The sequence below is a fragment of the Camelus dromedarius genome, chromosome 4 (genome assembly GCF_036321535.1).
Source record: "Camelus dromedarius isolate mCamDro1 chromosome 4, mCamDro1.pat, whole genome shotgun sequence".
In the NCBI taxonomy this organism is placed as follows: Eukaryota; Metazoa; Chordata; class Mammalia; order Artiodactyla; family Camelidae; genus Camelus; species Camelus dromedarius.
In genome coordinates this window covers 54,971,911-54,991,787 of record NC_087439.1, presented here as the reverse complement: position 1 = coordinate 54,991,787, position 19,877 = coordinate 54,971,911, and positions in this window count along the sequence as shown.

The window sequence follows — 19,877 nt, the reverse complement described above, 5'->3', positions numbered from 1 at the left end:
ATGTTTCTTGCCTGTAGGGCTCAAAATATTCTCTAAACATTAATTCAAACATCAGTAGCTCCAAGGTACAGACAGAGCAAACATTATTACCCTCATCAGGAAGATGAAGTTAGACGGGGCACGGAGTCGTCAGAGCCAAGATTAGGACTCATAACTTGACTGCTGTTCAGCAACCAGCAAAGCCAACCCCAGGACCCCTGTCTTCTTTCCCTGGGCGGTTTTCCTCTCTAACCTCAGTTGTAATCCATCCCCTCAGCACAGGCCTTTGCTGATCCCTCTTCTCTCATCAGTGAGGCCTTCCTGGACCACCCCCTCTCAGTAGCATCCGTCCATCTGCTCCCCGCCCCCATCACACTCTGCCCTGCTCCAGCTTTGTGATTTCCTTTTGACCTAATTACCTGGCACACTGTTTACCCCTGGTCTCCCTTCATTAAGCTGCTCCATGAGGGAACAGTGTGTTAGTGTGTCTCCAGTGTCTGTGGGGCCCCAAGTGGGTGCTGAGTAAATATTTGTTGACTAACTCCCTTCCCTTATTAAAACCTGCTTTTAGTTAAAATCCAACAGAGTAATCTCAAGGTGCTTGAGAAGGCTTAATATAAGTTATCTTCCAGGGGTTACTTTTATTAAAATAGGAGGAACCTTGCTGTGATTTAGTCAAGGAACAAAGCTCTAAATCATAGCAACTGATAGTTTGAAGAAAGTCTTTCCGCCCAGCAAGGGATCCTTTTGATGATCTCTGACCTACGTCCAAGGCCAGCCCTCCCAGCAGCTGTCATCAGAGACAGTGAGAAAGAAAAGTGGCTGAGAAATAGACTGTGTATTGTGTACCTCAGTGGTGCGGTTTAAATTGTGGTGAAATAAAACAAGGATTTTATTTTAACTGAAGTATATTCAATATGGGGAGTAAAACCTTTCAGTGCTTTTCCACAACATCCTTTTCTGTCCTACATCTTCTTTTATGTCAGGTGTCTGACTTTCATTGTATCTGAATACATGCTTCACACACACACACACACACACACACACACAAAGGAAAAAGAGTATGTTAAAAATTGGTGGAAGAGGAAATCAATATAAAGGAAAAGTGAGTGTAGGCAAGATCACAAAGGAAAAAGACTACATTAAAAATTGGTGGAAGAGGAAATCAATATAAAGGAAAAGTGAGTGTAGGCAAGATGAGATAGGAATAATAATGCCTAGACACAGACCATTTGCTAGGGGCGGTGGGTGGGGAAGCATCCTAAGCACTTTGCATCTGTGAATTCATTTCATCCTGACAACATCCCCGTGAGATCAGTGATATTTTCTGTCCATGTTACAGATGAGGTAACTGAGGCACGGAGAAGTGACTGAGACCATACAGATAGTAAGAGGTACGTCTCAGGGGCTCAAACCTGGGCACTATGGCTCCACCATGCTTCACTGATTCAACAATGAAGCTGGAAATAGCTTAATGCACAAAGCAGAAATTGTAAGATCCCACCTAGAGACCAACCACAAATTTACCTCTAAGATTTTTGGCAGACGAAATCGAGAAGGGAAAACGATCAGTTACATGATTCAGTGTTCAGGAGATAAAAAACAAACTAGTTGCTCAAGAGTAGCATAATTATTTCTGGTTGGGAGACCAGGAAGAAAATTCTCTTGTAAATCCTCACAAAGAAGCCTCTATGTAATGAAGTGCACACTATTCTCTAGTTAGGCCGTCTGGGTTTCATAGGTCTGCTTCTTACAACATCCTTCACTGTGTCATCAGGTATAACCAACACCAAAGCCAAATTCAGTAAAAGGTAATTCTGCAAGGGTGGGGATTTCAGAAGATGTGGTCAGGTTTGTGGATCTCTGCTGGTCTGGCTTAATTTAGGAAAACATTTTAGGCTATATGGAGGGAAGAATGGACTGTAGATTCTGCAGACCACTGTCCATAATTATTATTCCTCTCAATTGAGCTTTTATAAAACTTTGAGTGGTAGTGAGTTTGGGGTGGTTTCCTGACCAGTACCTGGAATGCAGCTTCTCTGCATTAAGTAGGTACCAGCCTTAGCTTTAGTGGCCAACTGAGCTAAGCAAAGGACAGATATTCTTGTAAAAACTGAGGAAATACAAGGATACTCTTTAAAAAAAAATTTACTTATTTTCATTTATTTTCTATTTTATGTTGTTTGTTTATTTAAAAGATTTTGTTGGGGGGGGTAATTAGGTTTATTTATTTATTCTTCATGGAGGTTCTGGGGATTGAACCCAGGGCCTAGTGCATGCTAGGCATGCATTCTACCACTGAGCTATGCCCTCACCCAAGGATACTCTTTGCATAGAGGGCCACCCAGTCTGTAAGGATCATATTCAGTGGGATAGACTCTAGGGCCTTGACTACCCTGAAAATACATGGAGCCAAAATGACTGTGTGGAGATCAAAAGTTCCCCATAGAGAATTTCAGCATGGAATTCTTAAAGCAGGTGCAATCAAATACATATCTTAGTGATCAGAAAAAAAAAAGTCAATAAAGGACTCTGAAAATTTTTAAATTTAATAAAAATATAGACATGGTTTAAAAACTAGAGGAGTATAAAGAAGCTTAACCAAAAAGCAATAATCCTTTACACCAGTTCTCTCCTTACACACCGGAGGCCACCACTTAAATTTAAAAAATTTTTTACCTTTTACCCAAATTTATAATTTTTTAATATTTTGCCACATTTGCTTTATCATCCTCTATATACATATACAGAGAGATAGACAGACATATGATTACTTTTTTTGACCATGTGAGAATAATTTGAGTACATCTTGGCCCTTAACCTTTAAAAACTTCAGAATGTACTTCTTAAGTACAAGATTAACATTCTTTTAAACAACCGCTGTGCAACTATCTAATTCAGGAGACTTAACACTGGCTCAGTATTTCATCCTATCAGTAGTTCATATTCCAGTTTTGTCAACTGTCCCCATAATGTCCTTGGGAGCATTTATTCTCTTTAAGAGCAAGATCCAACTCCGGGTCAGGTACTGATTTGTCACTCCTATTAATCTCCTTTATTCCGAAATATTTCCTTGGCCTTTCTCTGCCTTTTACAATGTTAACATTTATTTTTACATTTTTAATTTTTTAAAACTTTATGGAGATAAAATTACCATTATAGTATACTGTATATAAATTGTACAATTTGATAGGTCTTGAAATACGTACACAGGTTTCCACATGTCCCTGTGTAACTTCTCCCTCCAGCCACCCACCATCTCCTCCATTTCCCGTACAACCACTGCTTTGCTTTCTATTACTAGATTGGTTTACATTTTTAGTCTTATATAAGTGGAATGATAAAGTATATGCTACTTTTTCAGCATAATTATTTTGAGATTCACCTGTGCTGATGCATACATCAACATTCCATTTTATAATTGTTGAACTATGCCTTTGTATGGATATATTACAGATTGTTCATGCATTCGCATGTTGGTGGACATTTGAAGCGATGAATTCATGTGAAAGTCTTGTGTGGCCATGTTTACCTTGTAGGTAAAGACCTGTAAGGAAATATGTGGATTATATGGTAGGTGTATGTTTGACTTCTTAAGAAACTGCCAAACTTTTCCAGAGTGGTTGTACTATCTCATATTCCAATAGCAGTGTGGGAGGGTTTCAGATCCTCCAGCTTCTAGCCAACGTTTAGAATGATCAATCTTCTTAATTTTAGTGATTCTGTAAGTGTGTAGAAATGTCTTATTGCGGTTGTAAGCATTTCCCTAATGACTAGTAATGCTGAGCGTGTTTGTCATATGTGTATCTTCTTTGGTGAGATGTCTTTTCATAATCTTTCCTTGATACTGAGACTTTTGAATCTTTCTCAGTTTGGGTTCGTCTGATGTTTCCCTATCATTAGATTTAGGTTGTGCATACCCAGCTGGAACAACATAAAAATATTTCCTTCTCAGAGCATCTTATCTGGAGACACACTTTATCTCTCTGCTCCACATTGGTTATACCATCACATGGTCAACACATGGCCTAGTCTTTCTACTGCAGGTTACCCTTTTCCCCCTTTCAACTAATAAGTAATTTGTGGAGAGAGACTTTAGACCACGGACATGCTCCTGCTCCTCATCAGATTTCTCCCTGGATTTGGTATCACTTGATGATTACTTCCTGACCCAGTCTTTACTAGTATTGTTGCTAAGTGTTGATTTTATAATTTAAGCACTCCTGCATTTATCAGTTCACATTCTACTGTGAGAACCCACTTGACCTCTCTCTCCCTCCCTTCTCTTTCTCTGATCAGTATGAACTCATGGATTCCTATTTTATTCAATGGGTTACAATTCATTACTGTCCTTATACTGATGCCCCAGATTTAATAGAGGGTGACCCTTCAAGCTGCCTCATGTGTCCTAATGAAACACCCACATCACTTTTTGAGCATGTCCTTACTTTTTGTCACAAATAAGCTCACCTTGTACCATTCCTGCTGCAGCCCTGCAATTAGTCATTTTTCTAAATGGGGAGTGAAATTTAGAAATTAGGATCTGAACATTACATGTACTTATTTCTATTGGAGTATCATTTTTCTAGGCCTTTTAAGCAGACAGAGCTAGGAAACCCACCTACCTCTCTCTTTAACTATCTATCTGTCTAAAAACTGGAAAAATTTAACAACTAGCTAGTGGGGAAGAGGCTGGGAAGCCCTGATTTTTAGTATTTGCCAATTTTTATGGTATAAATACTCCCACTTAGATGGTTTCAACCTACTATTATCAAGTTACTGAACACGTATCTGGAAAGAAATGCACAATCGACTCTCATGAGCCAATAGGATTAGCTAGCTAATCTAACTAATCTAGCTCATCTACCCTAGCTAATCTATCTGTCCATCTTATCCACCTACCTACCTTCCCCTCCAATTCCAATCCAACCCCACCGGGCTCTTCCTTGACTTCACTCATTTCATATTTTAAGCTCCCTTCTTTCAGTGACAATCCCAGCTCTCAACAACACTAACATGTTAACTCATTTGCTCATTCCTGTAATATACAAAAATTATTTAAGAATGACTATACCAGGTTACTACCGAAAACAAACCAATTAAAAACAGTTCAAGATTGATTTGCATTTCCCCTAGACTACAGGTATAGAGTCAAGTCAGTTTTAAAATTTCCTTGTATTAGTGCCCCCTTCCCCTTTAGTTTGATTATGTTGTTCACTTGAAATATAGTTGCTTATTTTTGTTTGCATTCAATTTTGGGTTTTTACTCTCATCTTCATTGGCTGAATTTTATTTTTGAACATGTAGAACATTAACATGATTCCAAAAGTACAAACAGGTTTACTTAGAGAAGTGTTGCTCTCTCCTCGTCCCTGCTACCCCCATTCCACCACACCCCTTGTAGGTCTCCAATTTCATTAATTTTTCATTTACCCTTTCTGTGTTTCTTTTCTGCAAAAATAAGCAAACAGATGTATTTCACATTTCCCTTTCTTAGGCAAAGATACCATAGTACAGATACTCCTTTTTTTTTAAGAGATAATTTTTTTTTGCATTCTCTTTTTATTGAAGTACAGTCAGTTTACAATGTTGTGTCAATTTCTGGTGTACAGCATAATGTTTCAGTCATACATAGTACAGATAGTTTTTTGGCAGGGGAGGTAATTATGTTCATTTATTTGTTTATTTTTTTAGAGGAGGTACTAGGGATTGAACCCAGGATCTTGTATATACTAGGCATGTGCTTTACCACTTGAGCAATATCCTCCCCTCTTACAGATACTCTTTTGAACTTTGCATTACTCACTTAACAATATACCTGAGAAATCACTCCATATCAGTTTATATAGAACTTGATCTCAAAAAAAATTAAAATTTTTTTCTCTGCTACCTAGTACTCTGAGAGTACATATTATAGTTTATAAAACCAATCTCCTACATATGAGCAATTAGGTTGTTTATGGTATTTTGCAATTATACAGTGCTGCAGTGACAAACTTTGTGCATACGTGTTTCTATAATGTTAGGATGTGTCTTCAATGTAGATTTCCTAGAAGTAGGGTTGCTGGGCAAAAGGTAAATGCAGAAGCAGTTTTGTTATGTGTTGTGACAACCATTTTTAAGTTAACTTATCTTTTTTAGTTCTTCCTCAAATATTTAAGTAACGTGTTTTAGTGCTTTTAAAAATAAAAATATATTAATTTAGACATTGGCATTTAATTTCTTATGGTGATACATGAGGATTTGCACACTTAAACCTTCTCTCTTCCTCCTTCTTAACAATAATTTCATCGCTATTGTCCAGCGTTGGCACTCAGAAGTGGGAAAGTGGGGGAGAGGAACTCTAGCTCCTATAACTTCTGCTAGCCCCTCCTGACATAAATGCAGATCGAATGCTTGTAATGACAATGCAGCTTTAAGGTAAGTTCCCTAGCCTGACTTCAAAATATGGCCCTTCTGTGTGTGTGTGTGTGTGTGTGTGTATGTGTGTGTGTGTGTGTGTGTGTCTGTGTATGTATGTTGCTTTTTTATTGAAACACAGCTGAATTACAATATTATATTTAGTTTCAGGTATATAAAATAATAATTCAATATTTTTATAGATTATACTCCATTTAAAGTTATAACATAATGGCTGTTTCCCTGTGATGCATAATAAGTCCTTGTAGCGCGTTTACTTTATACATTTTAGTTTGTACTCCTTAATTACCCTACTGCTATTTTGCCCCTCCCCTTCCCTCTCCCCACTTGTCACCACTACTTTGTTCTCTGTATCTGTGAGTCTGTTTCTGTTGTTATACTCATTTACTTATTTTTTAGATTCCACATATAATACCATACAGTATTTGTCTTTGTCAGACTTATTTCGTTAAGTATAATACCCTCTAAATCCACCATGTTGTAGCAATTGGCAGAATTTCATTCTTTTTTTACGGCTGAGAAATATTCCATTGTATATGTGTATTATATATTCTTTATTCATTCTTCTGTTGATGGATACTTTTGTTGTTTCTATATCTTGGCTATTGTAACAAACTATAGAAATGATCTCTGAAATTATAGTCTTTTGGCTATTGTAAGTAACACTGCTATGAACATAGGTGAATATATATCTTGTAGAATTGGAGTTTTCATCTTCTTTGGATATATGCCCAGGTGTGGAATTGCTGGGTCACAAGATAGTGCTATTTTTGTTTTCTCTGAGTAACTTCCATACTTTTTTCCATAGTGTGCTACACCAATTTACATTTCCACCAACAGTGTACTATGGTTCCCTTTTCTCCACATCCTTGCCAACGTTTGTTATTTGTGGTCTTTTTGATGATAGCTATTCAGATAGGTGTGAGGTGATAATGTGTTTTTTTTCCTTTGATTTTTTTAGTTCTTTTTTTGGGGAGGAGGTAATTAGGTTTATTTCTTTCTTTTTAATGGAGGATCTGGGGATTGAACCCAAGACCTTGTACATGCTAAGCAGGTACTCTACCACTGAACTATACCCTCCCCCATCACTGTGGTTTTGATTTGCATATATCTGATGATTAGTTATGTTGAGCATCTTCTCATGAGCCTGATAGCCACCTGTATGTCTTCTTTGGAAAACTGTCTATTTAGGTCTTCTGCCCATTTTTAAATTGGGTTGCTTGTGTTTTTGATATTGAGTTGTATGAGCTGCTTATATATTTTGAATACTAACCTTTTACCAGTCATATCATTTCCAAATATTTTCTCCCATTCAGTAGGTTGTCTTTTTGTTTTGTTCATGATTTCCTTTGCTGTGCAAAACCTTTTAAGTTTGATTAGGTCCCATGTGTTTAGTTTTGCTTTTGTTTCCTTTGCCTTTGAAGACAGATTTTTTTAAAATGTTGCTACAATTTATATCAAAGAGTGTTCTGCCTGTGTTTTCTTCTAGGAGTTTTATGGCTTTCAGTCTTACATTTAGGTCTTTAATCCATTTTGAGTTTATTTTTGTATATGGTATGAGGAAATACTCTAATTTTATTTTTACTCAAAGCTGTCGAGTTTCCCCAGCACCACTTATTGAAAAGTCTGCTTTTCTTCATTGTATATTCTTGCCTCTGTTGTCATAGATTAATCGACCATAGATGTGTGTGTTTATTTCTGGGCTTGCTATTTTGTTGCATTGATCTATGTGTCTGGTTTTGTACCAGAACCGTACTATTTTGATGACTCTAGCTTTGTAGCATAGTCTGAAGTCAGGAAGCGTGATACTTCCATGCTCTTTTTCTCAAGACTGCTTTGTCTACTCGGGTTCTTTTGTGGTTCCATATAAATTTTAGGATTATTTGTTCTAGTTAGTGAAAAATGCCCTGCATATTTTGATAGGGATTGCATTAAATCTGTAGATTGCTTTCAGTAGTATCGCCATTTTAACAATATTAATTCTTGCAATCCAAGAGCATGGGTTATCTTTCCATTTCTTTGAATTCTCATCAATGTTCTTTATCAATGTTTTATAGTTTTCAGCATATATGTCTTTCACCTCCTGGGTAAATTTCATTCCTAGGTATTTTATTCTTTTTGATATAATTGTAAATGGATGATTTTCTTGAATTCTATTCCTAATAGTTTATTATTAGTGTATAGAAAAGCAACAGATTTCTGTGTGTTAATCTTGTATCCTGCAGCTTTACTGAATTCATTTATTAGGTCTAATAGTTTTTTGGTGGAGACTAGGATTTTCTATGTCGTATTTAATCATCTGCAAATAGTGACAGTTTTACGTCTTCCCTTCCAATGTGGATGCTTTTTTTTTTTTTTTTTTTTTTGTCTGATTACTGTGGCTAAGACTTCCAATACATGTTAAATAGAAATGGCAAGAGTGCCCTCCCATGTTTTACAGCTGCTGCTACCAGCTCAGCTTTTCCACTGGTCAACTCTACCTTCAAACACCTTACTTAATTTTCTTATCCATCTGCTATAGCAATGTCACAAACTGGAGACTTCAGGCTGGATCTGGCATTGTTTGGCCCTAATAATACTTCAAAATGTTTTAAAGTAGTTGTCACCATTTAAAGATTTTCCATAGAAACCCAGATTATGGCTTTTCTGGATAAACTGGAATCTCTAGGTCTCTGTTTCTTCATGTCAACAATCCTTTGGAGCTGAGGCACTGCTCTCCCATTTAGATAGGACATGTGCTAACTGCCCTCATTTACTTTGCCTGCTGGGCTATATGAGTTTGCAACCCCTGAACTAGAGTCTTTCCTCTCTGGAAGATAAGGACATTACTGCTCCTACCCTTCCCTTTATCTGGGTCAGTGTATATTTATTTTGTGTTGTTAAGCTGAAAATCAATGAAATATTTGCATTTTCATGACTAATTTATTTTTGTGTTTTATAAAAAACGTAGCTCACTGAGAAGCCAAGTGGTAGGCTAGAACTGTATTTCTTACTCTAGGTTTAATGCTACGATCACTCAAAGGAGTCTGAATGCATTCTTCATTTCTGTATCTTACCAATTGCCTCCTATATACTCAAGCTTTCCCTAAGCCCACAGACATGAATGTGCCCTAATACTTCCCCCTTCCTCATCAGAGACTTCTTTCCCAGGGCCTTTCTTTTTGGCTCCAGTCTGACCTGGATCATCTTTAGTCTTCTTGCTCAGCTGTTGTCCAGTGATTTTGCTTCACTGCTTTCTTGGGTTGGAGCCAGTTTCTTGGATCGCATGTATTTTTTTTTAATGCCTTCATTTAGTGGAGGCATACCATCAACTAACTGCCAAAGAGAAAATATCTTTATTATCTGCCTGCTATTTGTGTCTGGATAGATATGCATAGAAGCCTAGGTTAAAAATATTTCCCCCTTAGAACTTGAAACGCTTTCCTTCAGTTTTCTAACATATCCAGAGTTCCAATTACAATCTGACTCCTGTTTTTCTGTAGGTAACTTATGGGGTATGTGTGTGTGTGTTTATTGTCTGGAAGCTTTTAGGATCTTCTGTTTAGTTTTGGAATTTGAAAGCTTCACACTGAGTAAAAGTTAAAGTCCTTATAAGGACCTGAAAGGCCCTCTATGGTCTGGCTTCCAATTTTCAGTTTCTCCTTAGACCCTACTACTGTCTGCTGGCTCACTCTGCTCCAGCCACAGTAGCCTTCCTACTGTTTCTTGCTCCCTACTGATACGCTCTATCCATGGATAACCTTGCGGCTGTTTTTCACCTCCTTCAACGACATCTCCTCCAGGAGACATACCCTACCTACCCCATTTAATACTGCAAACTTCCTGTTGCTGTCTCTGATATATATATATACACACACACACACATACACCGCAACTTCTTTTTCCAGTCATCTGTTAATGGACATTTAGGTTGCGTCCATATCTTGCCTATTGTAAATAGTGCTGATGTGAACATTGGGGTGCATGTGTCTTTTTGAATTGGAGTTTTCTCTGGATGTATGCCCAGGACTGGGATTGCTGGATTATATGGCAAGTCTTTTAGTTTTTTAAGGACTCTCCATATTGTTTTCCATAGTGGCTGCACCAAATTACTATTATTCCATTGTGTGTGTGTGTGTGTGTTATGTATGTGAATATATATATCACATCTTCTTTATCTATTCATCTGTCAATGGACATTTAGGTGGCTTCCATGTTTTCACTGTTAAATTTCCGTTGTTGACTGTGAGATGCACTTTTGTCTTTTTAACATCTATTTTATACCCATGTTCCAATTAATTAAAGTATGATTCTATAAATTCTAACTAGAAGCCATTTGCATATTATGATTATATTCCTGTTTACGAAGTGTCTTATCCACATTACAGTGTCTCAAAATATTATGTACAGTTTGTATGCCTGGATGCTGGATTTATTAGGCAGAAAAGAAGTGAGAGGCAGAATAGTCATTATTGGAGCCAGGTTTCACTTGTCAAGGAATATTTCATGATGAGGTGAGTTTGAAGAGTATCTTGCAGATGAGACATAGAATTGAAGCAGTTTTGGCCAATATTCTGTTACCAGCTATATAATCATCACAGACAAATCTATTTTCTGCAGCATACTGTCAGGACACATTGACTTCTAGCTGGTCTGAGCTTTTAAAATTCAATACGTTTATGTGTTTTTAAAATTTCACTTGACAGCAACTCACTTGATACCAGTTTGGCCAAAATGGTATTAAAAAGTACTGTGTGTAAATGGCCACCTGAATATATTTCTCCCTTAACGTCTAACTCTTGAGACTAGTGAGAAGTTGTTATGTTAAGGCTTATTCACACCAAGGAATGCCAGCTTTTGTGGCCAACTAGTTACGATTCAGGAGGACTGAAAACTAGGCTCTAGAGCTTTTTTAATTGGAGAATTACTGCTTGGATTCAGTTTTTATAGCTTGATCGCATAATGGATGAATTGGCCTACTTCTGAGGGAACACATTTCATGTAGGGTAGATCTGTGTGTGGGTATTTATCCACTGAATTTATATAGTGTATACTTTAGCCCAAATGAAGAATGTTAAAAAATATTTACTTGAAAATAAGTCATAAAATTTAAATCGTGAACAAGGGAGAAAGAGTAAGGATAGTTGAACAGGAGGGGAGAAGGGATAGAGTTACCTGGAAGAAGTAAGAGGATAAAGCAAAGGCAATGTCAAAAAAAAAAGTTTAGCAGGCAATGTAACTGATTTATTAAGCCACTAAAATTATTATGTAACAGATATATTAAGCAACTAAGGTTATTTGATTTTTGGTGCTGGAAGGCATGATTATTACTGTCACAGTTTATTTTAAGGAAAGGGAAAACATGCTTCATTAGATAATGGCCTTTACATTTGACATCTTATATAGCAGATTTAAACACATCTAAGTATTGTTCAGTTCTATATGGCCAAAATACTTACTTTGCAAACTTCTCAAATTGCACATGCAGAGTCATGCAAACTAAATGAATAAGCTACCAACTATTTAGTCCACTAAAGTACATCAGTGACTCTTGAAGGTCATAAGTGAAAAACAAAACAAATTTCTTTTGCTCTTGAAGCTCTAACAATCTACTTTGGAAGACAACATATGGAATAATTAGAGAATAATACAGGGCTGAATAAAAGTGTTTGCTTTCTTATAAATACTAAAGTATGTGGTAGAGAGTGAGAAACTTTTAGAAATTTAGGAATTGATGTGGAGTAAAGAAGTCAGAAAAGATTTCATATAGGAAGACGGGGTTTGAATTTGAAGGATGAAAAAGGCATGCAGATGGGAAAATATTGTGGAACTAGGTATGAAAATATAAATTAGCCAACTCCCCACAAAATATTTTGGTATGGAAAAAATAATAATTAAAAGACTCAAAGTACAAATCAAAACCATAAGGTACCACCTCACATTCATTAGGATGGCTACTATCAAAAAATAGCAAGGGTTGGTGAGGAGTAAGAGAAATTGGAATTCTTGTGCACTGTTGGTGGCAATGTAAAATGGTGGAGCCGCTATGGAAAACATTTTGGGATCTCTCAAAAGAAAAATAGAATTACCATGTGACCCAGAAATTCCACTTTTAGATATATATCCAAAAGAACTGAAAGCAAGGTGTCAGAGACGTTTGTACACCCATATTCATAGCAGCATTACTGACAATCTCTAAAAGGTCAAGCAACCCCAGTGTCCTCTGACAGATGAATGGATAAACAAAATGTGGTATATACATACAACTGAATATTACTCAGTCTTGAAAAGAAATTCTGACACACGCTACAACATGAACCTTGAGGACATTACACTAAGAGAAACAAGCCAGTCACAAAAAGACAAATACATAGTGTATGATTCCACTTATACGAGGTATCTAGAGTAGTCAAATTCATAGAAACAAAGGGGAATGGTGTTTGCCAGGGAATGGCAGAAGGGAAAATGGGGAGTTGGTGTTTAATGGGGATAGAGTTTGTTTCACAATGTGAATAAATTCTAGAGATGGGTTGCACAACCATGTGAATATACTTAATACCATTGGACGGTACACTTAAAAATGATTAAGTGGAACTTTTATGTGTATTTAACCATGATTTAAAAAAAAACCTAAAAGAAATCAAGAGTTCTAAGGAAGATACAAAATGACCTTTATTAATTTGAAGCCTCCTTCCCTCCAAAGATAAAACCTAGACATACTTGATATTTTTGCCATAGAGTCAGTAGATACTTCTCTAAGTCCAAAATAGTTGACAGTACTTATCTCTGTTCTACTGAAAAATAGTCACTATCTGTAAGTGATCATGAAGTCCCAGAATTCAAGGCCATTTTTGAGGACTTCTAAATATTCTACCCTTCCATTTTCCCAGGAAGTTACCTGGTTTTCCCCTGAGATAAGTAAAAGTACCTTGTGCCACAGGAACTTGCTTCCTTTCCTTTTCCTCTAAGACTAAAGAACACAGATGTGACCATTCCTTGCAGGAGGACTTAGTACTATTACCCACTGATAACATTTTTCCTTCTGAAGATATTTCAATTTGCCATCTTTATTTTCTAGATTATTTTTCAACTTTTAGTACTTATTTATCCTTTCTTATTTTTATTCTAGTTTTCTCTCATTTCCCCTAAATAGTGGACTTTTAAAATTATACTTATTTCTGAGATTATAGTTAAAGAGTATGTCTTAGTTTTCTAATCATTACTTTAATTTAGAGGCATCTCTTAAGACATTCTTTGCCTGTTGAATTTCATATGTCTACCTTCATCCCTATACCCATTTGGACTAAATTAGATCTCTGACTTTTTCAGTTGGCATGACCAAGCATGTAAGCTTTTAGTAGTGGTCTTGCATAGAAATACCTAAATCTGGAGTCTGTGGCTTCGGCAGGCACATTTTTGGTCTAACACATGGACTGTTTGGTAGTAGTTCATAGGTTTGTCTGAACTTTCTGAACAGCAGAACTTGTTAGATATTCAGAAATCAAAATACCAGGTACCAAGTAAGCTCAGGCTATTTCATTTCCCAATTTCTAGAGCCTCAGGAAGCAGAGACTCCCCAAACTAGTGGGTGACGTGCCCCTCCTTGGATCATCCTCTCTGGTGTTCATGTGAAAAGTGGGGCCACAGCTGACTGGGATGTAGTACTGCAGCTGCAGGGAACACTGAGGGGCTAGGCTAAGCCTGTGCCTAGGTGAATCTGTCCTTAGCTGACCTCAGCAAATTATTTTTTAATGAATGAGAGATTTTTTTTGAGGTAATTTTGTTTCAAATTTAACTTTACCAAGTACCACTCCAGTTTAATTTTTGTATTGCAAGAGGAGACAGGTGATCATTATCAAATTACCATTATAACTAATTCCTTCAAACAGACTTCTGAACCACTGGTCTCTGTTGCAGACCCCTTTATCCCCACTACTTCCATTGGAGCTTTCATCTCCAGATTTGAGCACTTTCTCTTCACAGTCTTTAAAAATAATTATTCATAGACTGGTGAAATCTGAAAACAGTATTACAGCAAAAATGTTGGTGCTTAATCCTTCCCAATTTTCTTCTCTCAAACCAAGGGAATTTCCTTCTTGAAAGTTACTAGACTTATGAGGGCTGAATTTGTACCTCCAACTTGGGGTGCTACGGCTTACTTAAGGTTTCTGGACCCAATGAGTGTACGTGCATGTATACCTCATGGCCGGGGCATGCAAAGAATCTTCAGAGTTGCTCCTAGGTTTCTGTGAGAACTAAATTCAGGTAACATCAGAAAGAATGATGGGCTGTACTCAGTAACACAGAGCAAGGGCTAGGAAAACTGTGCACTCTGAAGAGGAAAGCAGCACATCGGAAGCCAAGGGGAAGTCTGTGCTCTGCCTTAGAGCATGAGGGTGCGGGGTGCATATATTCCAGTGCACAGAATCCAGTGAGCCCATTTTACACATTAATTACACAACTATTTACTGTTTCTCTATAGTGCTTTTGGTGTACCATAAATGTTTCTTAGACAAGTAACATTCACAGGTGTTCAGAATCATCTGGGATAGATGCTGCACAATGCACAAAACTTAGTTTATAGGAAAAAAGTCTAGTTTCTTAAAAACACAAGTTTTTGTATAGAAGCAGTACTGAGAGAATGACACTGAACTGTAGAGCTGCAGAGAGAGAAAAAGGTCAGTTGACCCAGAGCAGGAAAGAGATTCAGTTCAGGAAAGAGCACCCCTGAGGGTAGCAACCACGGATGGTCTTTTAGCTCTTCAAAGCTGTGGTTTCCACCAAGGGCAAGGACTGGGTGCTGCCAGCACAGGGAATGGCCCTTGGGAACAGCAAAGAGGGTCACTTTAGGGAGGTGATAAATCCTGCCCCGTCAGGGAGATTCAGTTATGTCTCCTGGCAGAAGATGGTGAGACTTTTGTGTGTCATTCAGTCTTTAATTTTGTAAGGCTGGTCTGACTAGACAATCTCTAGTCAATTCTTCCTGTTTGAGAATTCAGTCTTATGACCTAAGTGAGGAAACAGGATCCTAATTTTCAAGTATTTGGTTGCTTGGGCCTATTACATAGGCTCTAAATAGTGAAATGGCCCTCAGGTTCCAAGCTGGGAGGGAGTAATGAAAGGAAAATGAATTGCACATGCTTTCTTCCAAAATAGTCCTACTTAGTGCCAACCAATTCCATCTTCATCCTGTAGTAATTTTCCAACCTCTCCTAATTCAGCAAACTGATTTATCTGGCAAAAAGATGATTATAAATCTGTCATTTGGGGCTCTGCATAAAATTTCAGTAATATCTTAGTTATAAAGACGATATTTTGCTTTTAAAAAAACATTTAAAAATTATGGAAATTTTCAAATAGAAAAAATTGAATACTACAATCAACCTCTATTTATCTATTATTCAGCTCCAATATTTAATAAGTTATCCCAATCATGTTTCATTTAACCACTTCCAGCCCCTGGATTTTTACCCCCCATGCTTTTTTTTTTTTTTTTTTTTTTGGCTTTGTTTTCCCCCACATCCTAGTCACTGAATTATTTTTAAGCAAATTGCAGACATTACCATTTTGTAGATACCGTTACCACCACCGAAAACAATTCCCCCTCACCAAAGCATACCTGGCTAATATCAAATACCCAGTGTTCTGAATATCCCCAACTGTTCCATAAAATGTTTCTGCAGCCTGTTTGTTCAAATAAAAATCTACACAAACTCCACACATTGCCTTTGGCTGATATGACTAAAAAGCCTCTGTAATATCTCTTTTAATCTATAGATTACCCTTCTTTCTGTATTTTTTTTTTTTGCCATCTTACACCTGTCATTTGTCCTGCAAAACTTCTCACATTCTTGATTTCTGTTGCCTGCATTTTTTTTTTAAACATGTTATGTCATTTTGTCTACATGACTACCTGATGAAGTAGGTAGAAGAGATAGTTCTACCATGTAGGAAAAGAGTTGATTAGGGTATAGAAAGATGAAGTAAGCAGTTTGTCCAAACTAGAGTAAGTAAGTAGTTCAGCCAAGACTAGAATCCAGGAAACACATTTCTTAGACCAGAGAGCAGCTCTTTTTACCTGAACAGTGAGGCTCTTATTTCATGAATTAGAGCAGTATGAAGACACCAAAAATCCTAAGGAGACTGAAGTAAAAAATTAAGGTATTAGTACAATTTAATGTGTTATGATTTCTTAAAAGTAATCCATGTACACTGTTTTCTTGAGTGAGCATCACTGAGCCTCAGTATAAGTACATATGTTTTCATGTCTACCACAGTATATGTGCCTATCTGACTTTCTTAAATTTATTCTTTCATATCATTCACACATGAGTATTTCTTTGTCTTAGTTGCTATACTAGATTATAAACTTTTGGATGCAAAGTACAGTGTTTGTTAGTTTCTTTGCAATTTCTCGTAGTCAACTGTACGTGACTGATAATCAGGATTTTTAGTGTAAAACAGGCAAACTAGGCTGTGTGAATTCTCATTCAGTACTGAGGTAGAAACAGCATTTTCTGAGTGGTCTCTGCTTATTTTTCACTGCCATCTACTGGTGCCTGATGGTATTTCTGATTAAAATCCTTCAGGGAAGTCTGTTGCAGGGACTTAATGGAGAGAAAAAAGCAATTATGAGGTCGAAAAAATTCTTTGAGAAAGTTCCTTTCAAAGGAATAGGTGCTTTCTTGAAAAGTAAAGTTACCTTACATGTACAATAAAAATTACTAACTCCTGAAAAATTTCCATATCTACTATACTACTTTGTAAGCATTATGAATTACCAATTATAGATCTACTGCTACAACTTTTGAGGCATAAAATGATTATAACCTTTAGCCAACAATTCTTATCACAGTTGACTTACTGGAAAATTAATTTTTAACAAATTTAACAATATAGTACAATACTTCTGGTTGTTAATTAGAATATACATTACATGTTTAATGTGCTAGGTTCTGAAAACAGAAGAACATAAGAAAGCCATGGCTTTGATCCTAAAATCATAAATATAGGGGGGAGGAGGTGGAAAATTTATCATTTAGGTTTTTTCTAAGTTTATGCAAAGTACATCATCAGAATGAATTCTAAAATTTAATCTCTAGTAAAACAGGTATTTCTGCATTTTGAATTTATCATTATAGTTAATACAGATTAAATTAGCTTTCTAAAGTCCTTATGTGGTGATTTAGATTGAGGCCTTTTGATATATCATATATTGTATCTTGTGTTCTTTGATTATTATTTGGGAGAGAATGAATTACTGACGTATTTTGAAAAATCCGAATGCAATCACCTCAGTTTTTATAGTAAATCAAAGGAAATGTTGCTGTTTCAAGCCTGAAAGATTTATTATATAAATACACATATCACTTTTATAAGTCATTAAACAAAATTTTTTCCCTTCTATAACAAAACAGAAAGTAAAAGATACGTAAAATGCAGAACTAAGGAAGGTAAGGTTAATGACTAGTAGGATAAGTCTAAATTTAAATTTACTCAAAAATAGACAAAAGATGGTAGACTTTATCTTACCTTCATAATTGTCATGGTAACTAGAGAAAAGGAAGATAGATGTTTTGTAAACTATTTTTCCTAAATACATTAAAACCACTAAATTGTTTTACTTTCTTGTATTACTTTCAATTGGCAGTGGCTCCTGATATACACACACATGTTTATTACATACATACATGATATACTTAAGTGTTAGAGCCAAATACTTTACTAATGACCTGCAACAGATACTTCAGTGCATAGGTGGGGCTCGTTGCTGGTTAAATGGCTTCAGAACTATGTTTTTAGTTTGGCAGTTTTACCATTTGGTAATATAGTCATTAAGAATTTGAGTTTTCTAAGTTTCTGTTTTCATATTTTCAACTATTCATTCTTTTTAAAAATTAAGATATAATTGATATGTACCATGGTATTAGTTTTAGGTGTACAATATGATTTGATATGTGTATTATGAAAGAATTACCACAGTAAGTTAACATCCATCAATATACATAGTTAGATTTTTTTCCATGCGATAAGAACTTTTAACATCTACTTTCTTAACAATACCATACTGTATATTTGAAAGTTGCTAACTATAGTCACCATGCTGTAGATTACATCACCAGGATTTATTTATTTACAACCGGAAGTTTGTACCTTTGACCACCTTCACCTACTTTGCCACTCCTCCACCCCTGACCTTTGGCAACCATCTGTCTGTTCTCTGCATGAGTTCAGTTTCTTCTTTCCCTCTCCCTCCCTTCCTTCCAGATTTTACATATAAGTGAGATCATATAGTATTTCTTTATGTCTGATTTATTTCACTTAGCATAATGCCTTCACATTTCATCCCGTCAAGTAGGGTGGCAGGATTTCCTCCCTTTTTTGTGGCTAAAAAATATTCCATATCTAATATAAATAATGAATACTGCAATGAACATAGGGGTGCAGATATCTGTTTGAGTTACTGTTTGTTTCCTTTAGATCAATACCCAGAAGTGCAATTACTGGATCATACTGTAGTTCTATTTTTAACTTTTTGAGGAATCTCCATACTGTTTTCCATAGATTCTGCACAACCTGTATTTCTACCAACAGTGGACAAGTTCCCTTTTCTTCACACCCTCACCAGCATTTATTTCTTGTCTTTCTGAAATCACCTCACACCTATTATGATTTTTGATTTGCATTTCCCTCATATTGTTGATGTTGAGCACCTTTTCATGTGCCTGTTAGTGAACTTTGTATCTTCTTTGGGAAAATGTCTATTCAGACCCTCTGCCCACTTTAAAACAGAACTTTTTTTTCCCACAATTGAGTTACATGAGTTCTTTATATATTTTGGATATTAACCCCTTATCTGATAATACGATTTGTAAATATTTTCTAGCATTCTATAGGCTGCCTTTTCATTTTGTTAATGGTTTCCCTTGCTGTGTGAAAGCTTTTTTGTTTGATGTAGTCCCATTTGTTTATTTTCGCTTTTGTTGCCTTTGGCATTAAATCCAAAAAATCATTACCAAGACAGATATCAAAAAGCTTCCCGCCTATGTTTTCTTCCAGTCTTATGGCTTCGGGACTTACATCCAAGTCTTTAACCCATTTTGAGCTGACCTTTGTGTATGGTGTAAGGCAGTGGTCCAGTTTCATGCTTTTGCAGGCGGCTGCCCAGTTTTCTCAACACCACTTATTGAACACACTGTCCTTCCCCCGTTGTGTCTCCTTTGCTTGTCATAAATTAATTGATCATGTATGCACAGGTGTATTTCTGGGCTCTTGAGTCTGTTCCATTCAACTGTGTCTGTTTTTATGCCAATAACATCCTGTTTTGACTACTATAACTTTGTATTAGTCTTTTTCAAGATTGCTTTGGGCTATTTGGGGCCTTTTGTGGTTCTATACAAATTTTAAGATTGTTCTATTTCTGTGAAAAATGCCATTGGAATTTTGATAGGTATTGCACTGCATCAACAGATTGCTTTGTATAGTATGAACGTTTTAAC